The following is a 9,683-nucleotide window of genomic DNA, read 5'->3' as shown; positions in this document are numbered from 1 at the left end:
AGTGATAATAACAAAGGTTTGGTTTGATTTGCCTAGAAAGTTACAAAGATTTCCCACAGACTTGGAAAAAAATAATTTTACAATGAAAGCTGTCATAAAAGAAATGTTTTAACCACTTCTGTACTATAAGAATAAAAATAGAAATAATTTCCAGGTATAAGACTAAACCAAGGCAAGACCTAAAAGCATAGGTGTGTAGGGGACACAGATGGCTGTAAAACCTTATTCTTGTTTCCTGCTGCAAGAGAAATTCCTTTTGTCTTTGATTTTAGTCAGCAGCAGAACTGTAGGAAGGAATCACTACCATAAAATTGGCAAGCTTTTTCTCAGCTGTATAACAAAGAATACAAGGGATGTTCCACACCTGTAATTTTCAGTCACAGAGATTTTACTCTTATGATGTTTAATTGTTTTGTCTTCCAGAAAAAAAGAGTTTTCAAATGTACTTAGTTAAGGCTGCTATGCAGGCTGGTATAGTAAATCCTTCAAAATTTCTGCACCGACCCAGGTCAGTGGTTTGCTCTTTGAAGCTGAGGCTGTCTTCAATGCAAGCGTTCAAAAGAATTGTTCATATAGAGATGTCTGTTTTAGAGAAGGCAGGAGCCACTGTTACTAGATTTATGCTTTATTGCAACACAGATCTATCCAAAGGTATGTCACCAATTTTTGAGCACAATGGAGGAGAAGTTCTAGCAGATCCTGAAATTACTTCAAGGCAACTTTTTACCCTCAACACTGACTTTGGTTTGCATTGATTTAATCTAGACCATAGTTTAAATGAGTTTAAATATTAAAAGGATGCTGCTGTATCTCCGTATGATGCACTCTTTTAACTGGGTGAATAAGAAAACATTCAGAAAAAAACATGACAATTTGTGGCAGGAAAATTGAAGGAATTATGAACCTTGGTTTACTTCACTTTGCTCTGATGAATAGAAGCAGGCATGTGCACGTATCTAATACTCCATGGGTCTCTCTGGGAAGTGTGGCAATAGACAAGTGATTACTTCTCTGTTTTTGTTGATTCTGAGGGGGCTGAAGGAAGAAAAAACCTCTGGCAGAGGAATAGTAGATACCCCCCTGGAGTATCTTATTCCGTGTCATTGTGTGGTATGTGAAATGTTTGAACAGCTTTAGCTGCAAAAGAAAATATCTAAAAATCCCAGTCAATAAGCTGTCAGTTACAAGAAGCAGCTGAGGACACTGGGCTCATTCAGCCTAAAGAAGAGGCTGAGGGGAGACATCTCAGCAGCCTCAGCTTCCCCAGGAGGGGAAGTGGAGGGGCAGGCTCTCACTTCTCAGATTCCAGTGATAGAACTTGTGGGAATGGCCTGAGGCTGTGTCAGTCTCCACCTTTAGGAAAAGGGTGGTTGGGCACTGGAACAGGCTCCCCAGAACAGTGGTCTCAGCACCAAGCCTGACAGAGCTCAAGAAGTATTTGGAAATGCTCTCAGGCCCTTGGTGTGATTCTTGGGGGTGGTTCAGGGTCAGGAGTTAACTCTGTTGGCCTTAGGAGCAGGAATCAGGCTCTGAAAATACTACTCCAATGTAAGCTGGAAGCAAACAGGTTAAGTATATGCCACATAATAAGTAAAGATTTGTTTTGTGTTTTTTTTTGTTTTGCTTTTTTTTTTGTGGTTTTTTTTTTTTTTTCTGGTTAAAGTAACAATTACAAGGTTTTAAAAAATATTGGCAAATGCTATTCAGTCAGCTCTTCAGTGCAAAACTCACACTAGCTGAGACCTTGACATCAAACCACTTCCTTTTAGTATATCTACAATTCTTCAAACTTTATTTTCTTTCATTTTTCCTTTAGAAATGCCAGTGTGTTCTGCAGAATATTTTTTCAAAAAATGAGTAGTTCCAGGAGAACTGATAATGGTGAAGTAGTGTTGAGATCTACCACTTGTCACTAATTACTTGCAGCTTTATTTCGTTGAAGCTAAGGGGCATTTTGAATGTCATAAAACTGAGCCAGGCAATGCAGTGTCAAGATTTCTGCATCTTAATTAAACATTATTTGATCACCATGGAAACTCCCCATCATACAGCAATAACCAGACAAGGTGAGATTTCATTATTAGCATTCTTAAAAAAAGTGAAATTGCCAACTAAGGCCATTTCTATGCAAGAAGATTTTCTTAGAGAAGCTGTTTCCTTGCCAAAGATATCTACTCCTGTGCTTCCCTACTCACACTGACAGGAATTGAAGTTTATTTACTTGAGATTAGTCAAAATTCCCTCAAAGGGAATATCCTATCATCAGTTTACAGATATTAGTGGGTGTCGAGGTTTAGGGCAAATTTGGAGGAGAATCTCCAAATTAGGGCTCCTCCAGTTAGCAAACCCACACAGCCCCTCCCCCCAACCGGTTCGGGAAGGATTTCTCGGAGAGGAGTGGAAAGAACCTGTTTATTTAACAAGCACAGCACCCCCCAGCACACAAAATGAACAATACCGGATGACACCACTCTGAAAAAGATGACAAATTCAGAAAGTCTCTCTGGGGGTGGTCACTCTGGTCTCAGTCCCTCCGGCGCTGGGGCTGCTGCTGCAGGCCAGAAGGTGCAGGATCTTGGTGTTTCTCAGGTCCCAGTCCGGAGCAGGTTCGAAGTGATCAGAAAAAGGAAAGGAGAAACCGTCCAGGAAGAAATTGGACAGTTTAGCTGAATTAGCTAAAGAGCAAAAGCAAGCAGAAGCAAAGCGAGCAAGAGCGAGAGAGCAAAAGCAAAAAGCAAAAGCAGCAAAAGCAAAAGCCGCAGTCTCCGTGTCCCGCCAGGCTGATAAGAAAACCAAAACAAAACTTTCCCGCTTCAGAGCCGGTCTTAAAGGTACAGAACATAATATCCAATATTAACAGAACACATGAATGGGGATACAAGCATCATAACGTCACCCTAGGACATTCCACCCCTTATCCCCATATCATCAACATACTACCACACATCATGCATTTATTCATACAAAATTTTCATCTGCTCCCCCACAATTTACAAGCAACACTCATTATGTCCTCATCACATCCCCACACTGGACCACTGAATCCATGCCCTATACTACAGGGCGGCAGGATTTCACCCCTTTCACCTTACTCACTCAAAGCTCCATCTATCACTTGCTCAGACCTTCGACACTTGCCCATCTCCTTCTCCATCTCCCACTTGCCCAGACCTTCAACACTTACACATTTCCTTCTATCTCATGTCTGTATGGTTTTCTCACCCCACAATCAGATGTCCCTGTGGTACACATCGTGTTGTTCCATCTCTTTGCATTATCCACCATGTGCAACCTGGTCCCTGAGCAAAGACAACCCCACGAATGGGTTTGTCTGTACTCAAGGCAGAATTGACCCACACATTCTTCCCTAACAAACCTCTGACACGTACCACTGGGACTTTATCTCCATCTATTACATTCAGGGACTCAGACTGGGCAGGACCTGCTCGGTTGGTGGAACCTCGGGTGTTAACTAACCAGGTGGCCTTTGCTAAATGCTGCTCCCAATTTTTGAAAGATCGCCCACCCAAAGCTTTTAGCTGGGTTTTTAGTAGTCCATTGTACCTCTCCACTTTGCCTGCAGCTGGTGCATGGTAGGGGATATGGTACACCCACTCAATGCCATGTTCGCTAGCCCAGGTGCTGATAAGGCTGTTCTTGAAATGAGTCCCATTGTCTGACTCAATCCTCTCAGGGGTACCATGTCTCCACAGGATTTGGTTTTCCAGGCCCAGGATGGTGTTCCGGGCAGTAGCATGAGACACAGGGTAGGTTTCCAACCATCCAGTGGTGGCTTCCACCATGGTCAGCACGTAGCGCTTGCCCTGGCGTGTCTGGGGCAGTGTGATGTAGTCTATCTGCCAGGCCTCCCCATACTTGTACTTGGACCATCGCCCACCGTACCACAGGGGCTTCACTCGCTTGGCCTGCTTGATGGCAGCACATGTCTCACAGTCATGGATAACCTGTGAAATACTGTCCATGGTTAAATCCACCCCTCGGTCTCTTGCCCACTTATAGGTGGCATCTCTGCCCTGATGGCCTGAGGCATCATGGGCCCATCGAGCTAGGAATAACTCTCCCTTGTGTTCCCAATCTAGGTCTATCTTTGACACCCCTATCTTTGCTGCCTGGTCTACCTGCTCATTGTTTTGGTGCTCCTCATTGGCTCTACTCTTGGGGACATGGGCATCTACATGGCGGACTTTCACAGGTAGCCTCCCTACCCTGGTAGCAATGTCTTTCCACTCATCAGCAGCCCAAATTGGTTTTCCTCTACGCTGCCAGTTAGCCTTTTTCCACCTCTCCAGCCATCCCCACAGAGCATTGGCTACCATCCATGAATCAGTGTAGAGGTAGAGCTTTGGCCATTTCTCTCTTTCTGCAATGTCCAGGGCCAGTTGAACGGCTTTGAGTTCTGCAAGTTGACTTGATCCACCTTCTCCTTCAGTAGCTTGTGCAACCTGTCGTGTGGGGCTCCATACGGCTGCTTTCCACTTCCGGTTCATCCCTAAGATGCGACAGGAACCGTCAGTGAAAAGAGCATAGCGTGTTTCCTCTGGGGGCAGTTGGTTATATGGAGGAGCCTCTTCAGCCCGTGTCACTGGTTCTTGTTCTTCATCTGTGACACCAAGATTCTCACCTTCGGGCCAATTTGTAATTACCTCCAAAATCCCAGGGCGATTTAGTTTACCTATATGGGCGCGCTGAGTGATAAGAGCAATCCACTTGCTCCATGTGGCACTGGTGGCATGGTGAGTGGAAGGAACCTTGCCTTTGAACATCCACCCCAGCACCGGTAGTCGGGGTGCCAGGAGGAGTTGCGCTTCTGTACCAATCACCTCTGAGGCGGCTTGGACTCCTTCATAGGCAGCCAAGATTTCCTTCTCTGTGGGAGTGTAGTTGGCCTCAGAGCCTCTGTAGCCTCGACTCCAAAATCCCAGTGGTCGACCCCGAGTCTCCCCAGGCACCTTCTGCCAAAGGCTCCAGGACAAGCCATGGTTCCCGGCTGCAGAGTAGAGCATGTTCTTCACATCTGGTCCTGTCCTAACTGGGCCAAGAGCTACTGCATGAGCTATCTCCTGCTTGATCTGGACAAAGGCCTGTTGCTGCTCAGGGCCCCAGTGGAAAGTGTTCTTCTTGCGGGTGACCAGGTAAAGAGGGCTCACGATCTGACTATACTCAGGAATGTGCATCCTCCAAAAGCCTATGGCACCTAGGAAAGCCTGTGTCTCTTTCTTATTGGTGGGTGGAGACATTGCTGTGATCTTGTTGATGACGTCTGTAGGAATCTGACGCCGTCCATCTTGCCACTTCACTCCCAGGAACTGAATCTCACGAGCTGGTCCCTTTACTTTGCTCTTTTTAATGGCGAAACCAGCTCCCAGGAGGATTTGGATGATTTCCTTTCCTTTCTCAAACACTTCCGCAGCTGTGTTCCCCCACACAATGATGTCATCAATATATTGCAGATGTTCTGGAGCCTCATCCCTTTCTAGTGCAGTCTGGATCAGTCCATGGCAGATGGTGGGACTGTGCTTCCACCCCTGGGGCAGTCGGTTCCAGGTATACTGCACTCCCCTCCATGTGAAAGCAAACTGAGGCCTGCATTCTGCTGCCAGAGGAATGGAGAAAAATGCATTGGCAATGTCTATAGTGGCGTACCACCTCGCTGCCTTGGACTCAAGCTCGTACTGGAGCTCTAATATGTCTGGCACGGCAGCACTCAGTGGTGGAGTCACCTCATTCAATGCACGGTAGTCCACAGTCAATCTCCATTCTCCTTCAGATTTTCGCACAGGCCAAATGGGGCTGTTGAAGGGTGAGTGGGTCTTGCTGACCACCCCTTGGCTCTCCAGCTCACGGATCATCTTATGGATGGGGATCACAGCATCTCGAGTGGTTCTATACTGTCGTCGATGCACTATGGAGGTGGCAATTGGCACTCGTTGATCTTCTCCCATCAGACATCCTACTGCAGATGGATTCTCAGACAGCCCAGGCAAGGTGTTCAATTGCTGGATGCCCTCTGTCTCTACAGCAGCTATCCCAAATGCCCACTTGAGTCCTTTTGGGTCTTTGAAATACCCACTTCGAAGGTAGTCTATGCCCAAAATACATGGGGCCTCTGGGCCAGTCACAATAGGATGTTTCTTCCACTCATTCCCAGTGAGGCTCACATCAGCTTCCACCAAAGTGAAATCCTGGGATCCCCCTGTCACACCAGCAATAGAAACAGACTCTGTCCCCACATGTCTCGACGGAATTAATGTACATTGTGCGCCAGTATCAACCAAAGCTTTATACTCTTGTGGTTCCGATGTGCCAGGCCAACGAATCCACACAGACCAGAAAACACGATTTTCCCTGGCCTCTACCTGGCTAGAGGCAGGGCCCCTCTAAGCCTGGTTATCCTTCTTTCCCTGGGCATATGTCTTAGATGTTCCTTCAAGGGGATCAGACATAGCATCATCAGCATCATACCTGGCGGTTCGGCTACGGGCAACTGGAGCTGCTTTCTTCCTGGTGGCTTCCTTCAATTCACGCACCCGTTGTGCCAGAACAGCAGTAGGTTTTCCATCCCACCTCCTCATATTTTCTCCACAGTCACGCAGGTAGAACCACAGCTCTGTTCGTGGGGTGTACCTTCTCTGGCCATCTGGGGAACGTCTGCCTTGGATACCAGAACCTCTGATCTGTACTGCCGAGATTTGGAGAAGGTCTTCTTTAATCTCCTCTCTGAGCTTCTTATGATTCTCCTCTATCTTATCCTCTAAGTTCTGCAGACGTGTTTCTACTGCTGCAATTCTGGCATGTGTTGGGCCATGCACAGCATCTGCATATGCTCGGAGCTTCCTTGCCATATCCAGCACAGTCTCGTCCCTCTCATCCCGCTTCATTATGGCTAGGGCAGAAGCATATTCGTGTGGCCCAAGTCGCACAAGTTTCCGCCACATCACAGACGTGCATGGCACCAAGTCTGGGTTCCTAGTTGTCACATCATCTGAGAAGATAATCTCTGCCACTGCCATCTCTCTCAGGCGTTGGATCCCTTGCTCTATGGTCTTCCACTGTGTCTGTTGCATATAAAGATCATCTGCACACAGGTATCTTTGTGCAACACTTTCCAAGACCCGTGCCCAGAGGCTCTGAGGGTTTGCCCCCCTCATCATTCCTTGGTCAATGACAGGATCATGTGACAGGGATCCCAAATGCCTCGCTTCTGTGCCATCCAGAATTGTAGCCTCGCCTGCAGCATCCCAGAGACGGACTAACCAACTAATTATGGATTCATCAGGTCGTCGGGTGTAATCCTTCCGTAAGCCACGAAGGTCCTTCAGGGAAAAGGACTCAATATTTGCATCTGGTCTTGCACCTGCTACTTTGACTCCTGATTTTATGTCAGGAGGCATTGAGGTTCCTTCTGCTGCATCATCATCATCATCATCATCCACTGGTCGATTGGTCTTGTCTGTGCATTTCCCACTTCTGGTACTGGTAGCAACAGCCATTGGTTTAGCTGCTGGCTTAGGCTCACTATCTGGTTTGGCTGCTGGCTTTGAGCCTGTGGTGTTGGCTGCAGCCTGAGTGACTGGGATAGCTGATTTATCTCCCTGCCCCCCTGCCTCCGTCTGCTGTCCTACAGTCTCCAACAGAGTGCGATAAGCATATGCCAGGGCCCAGCTCACTGCAATGACCTTTCTCTCCTTAGGCTCATCCTGGTATTTCTCTTTCAGATATTTCCCCACCTCAGCTGGGTTCTGAATTTGTTTATGGGGAAAATCCCAGACTATAGGGTCGGAGAATTCCTTCAGGATGTGGCCCATTTCCTCCCATTTCCCACACCACTCAGGATGTTTCACACCTGGGTCTACTCCTAAGTCAGGGGTCTCATCAGCCCGTCTAGAAATCTCAGCCCTCATTCTGGAGAGACAGCAGACTGTATAGAGGAAGGTTACCAGATTGAATACAAGAAAGATGGTTTCTCTAACATTCAGGGGAAACTGAACATCCTTTACTACTGACGCAACCGATTCATAGGAGAGGAAGGAAACCAAAGGCTGAAAAGCCTCATTCCCTGCTGCTCCTCCTCTAACAAACTGGACGAATAACCATAGCCAAGAACCATTCATACCTGGAGCAGACCCCAACATGTTTATAAACTTCTTGCACATCATTGCCATCAAGCCCAGCAGGATAGCCATTCTGGTCACTGCCCCTCTGCTGTAAAAACTACGTATGAGGGACAATACTAGAACTATTTCAGGATAGGAAAATAAACCTAGGGACCACAGAGGTATTAAAATCTCGAAAAACCCTAGGGACCAGAAGCACATGCAAGCCTTCACCCCAACACTCATCATGAATTCAAAAAGCATGGCTATTAGCTGCTTCAAACAGAGAGTAATGGCAACCAAAATACCCACAAAACAGGCTTTTTCCACTCACTCTCTCGAGCCCAGCGTTGGGCGCCAAGATTTTGTCGAGGTTTAGGGCAAATTTGGAGGAGAATCTCCAAATTAGGGCTCCTCCAGTTAGCAAACCCACACAGCCCCACCCCCCAACCGGTTCGGGAAGGATTTCTCGGAGAGGAGTGGAAAGAACCTGTTTATTTAACAAGCACAGCACCCCCCAGCACACAAAATGAACAATACCGGATGACACCACTCTGAAAAAGATGACAAATTCAGAAAGTCTCTCTGGGGGTGGTCACTCTGGTCTCAGTCCCTCCGGCGCTGGGGCTGCTGCTGCAGGCCAGAAGGTGCAGGATCTTGGTGTTTCTCAGGTCCCAGTCCGGAGCAGGTTCGAAGTGATCAGAAAAAGGAAAGGAGAAACCGTCCAGGAAGAAATTGGACAGTTTAGCTGAATTAGCTAAAGAGCAAAAGCAAGCAGAAGCAAAGCGAGCAAGAGCGAGAGAGCAAAAGCAAAAAGCAAAAGCAGCAAAAGCAAAAGCCGCAGTCTCCGTGTCCCGCCAGGCTGATAAGAAAACCAAAACAAAACTTTCCCGCTTCAGAGCCGGTCTTAAAGGTACAGAACATAATATCCAATATTAACAGAACACATGAATGGGGATACAAGCATCATAATGTCACCCTAGGACAGTGGGATTGGGTGTGAGGAGCTAAAAATGAAGCTTCAGAGATGTGTAAAGTCAACAGCAAAGAGAAAAGGAGCACAAACACCAAATCTGGTGGCTTTAGAACAGCTTAAGGCTGATGTATTTCTGAATCTATTTAATACAAAATATGCCAACAGTCTCAGAAACAGATGCTAGGATCTAAGGATAAAGACCAATTGCCAAAATCTGGAATCAGATACATCCAAATGATTGACTTGGTACACATATTTTTGTACTGAAGGTTACTGCTGATTGGATAGTCTAGAGAGACAATATATTTTTTGCCTCTTGATAGCTGTGTATTAATGCTTTTTTACCTTCTTGAAAAATACTTCAGCTGAGTACAGCTTACATTTTGTCAAACAGAAGTTACAGTTGTAACTGGAAGTAATTAAAAAACCAAACCCAGTCTAGCAGTCTATTCTTGTTTTAAATTTTAGGAATCCAGCATCTTCCCTGTGTTCTCCCTACAGGAGTACAGTTTCAGTACTGAAAAAACATTAAACTCACGCAATACAGATTAGTAACAATAGTATAAACTCATTGCAAAAATCATATATAGTAG

The 9,683-nt window shown here is 46.3% G+C and overlaps 1 long non-coding RNA gene across 1 annotated transcript; it reads right to left on the bottom strand.

Moving 5' to 3' along the window:
- Window positions 1-2,395: 2,395 nt before the first annotated feature.
- On the bottom strand, window positions 2,396-9,077 carry LOC129125043 (uncharacterized). Its single transcript, XR_013181729.1, has 2 exons — window positions 8,655-9,077; window positions 2,396-2,780 (listed from the first exon to the last, which is right to left on the bottom strand). It is a non-coding gene; the product is annotated as an uncharacterized LOC129125043 (long non-coding RNA).
- Between the last annotated feature and the right edge of the window lie 606 nt (window positions 9,078-9,683).

This window comes from Agelaius phoeniceus, chromosome 3 (genome assembly GCF_051311805.1).
Source record: "Agelaius phoeniceus isolate bAgePho1 chromosome 3, bAgePho1.hap1, whole genome shotgun sequence".
NCBI lineage: Eukaryota > Metazoa > Chordata > Aves > Passeriformes > Icteridae > Agelaius > Agelaius phoeniceus.
Note: the sequence above shows the minus strand (reverse complement) of the source record. Positions and strands in the feature narration are given on the sequence as shown.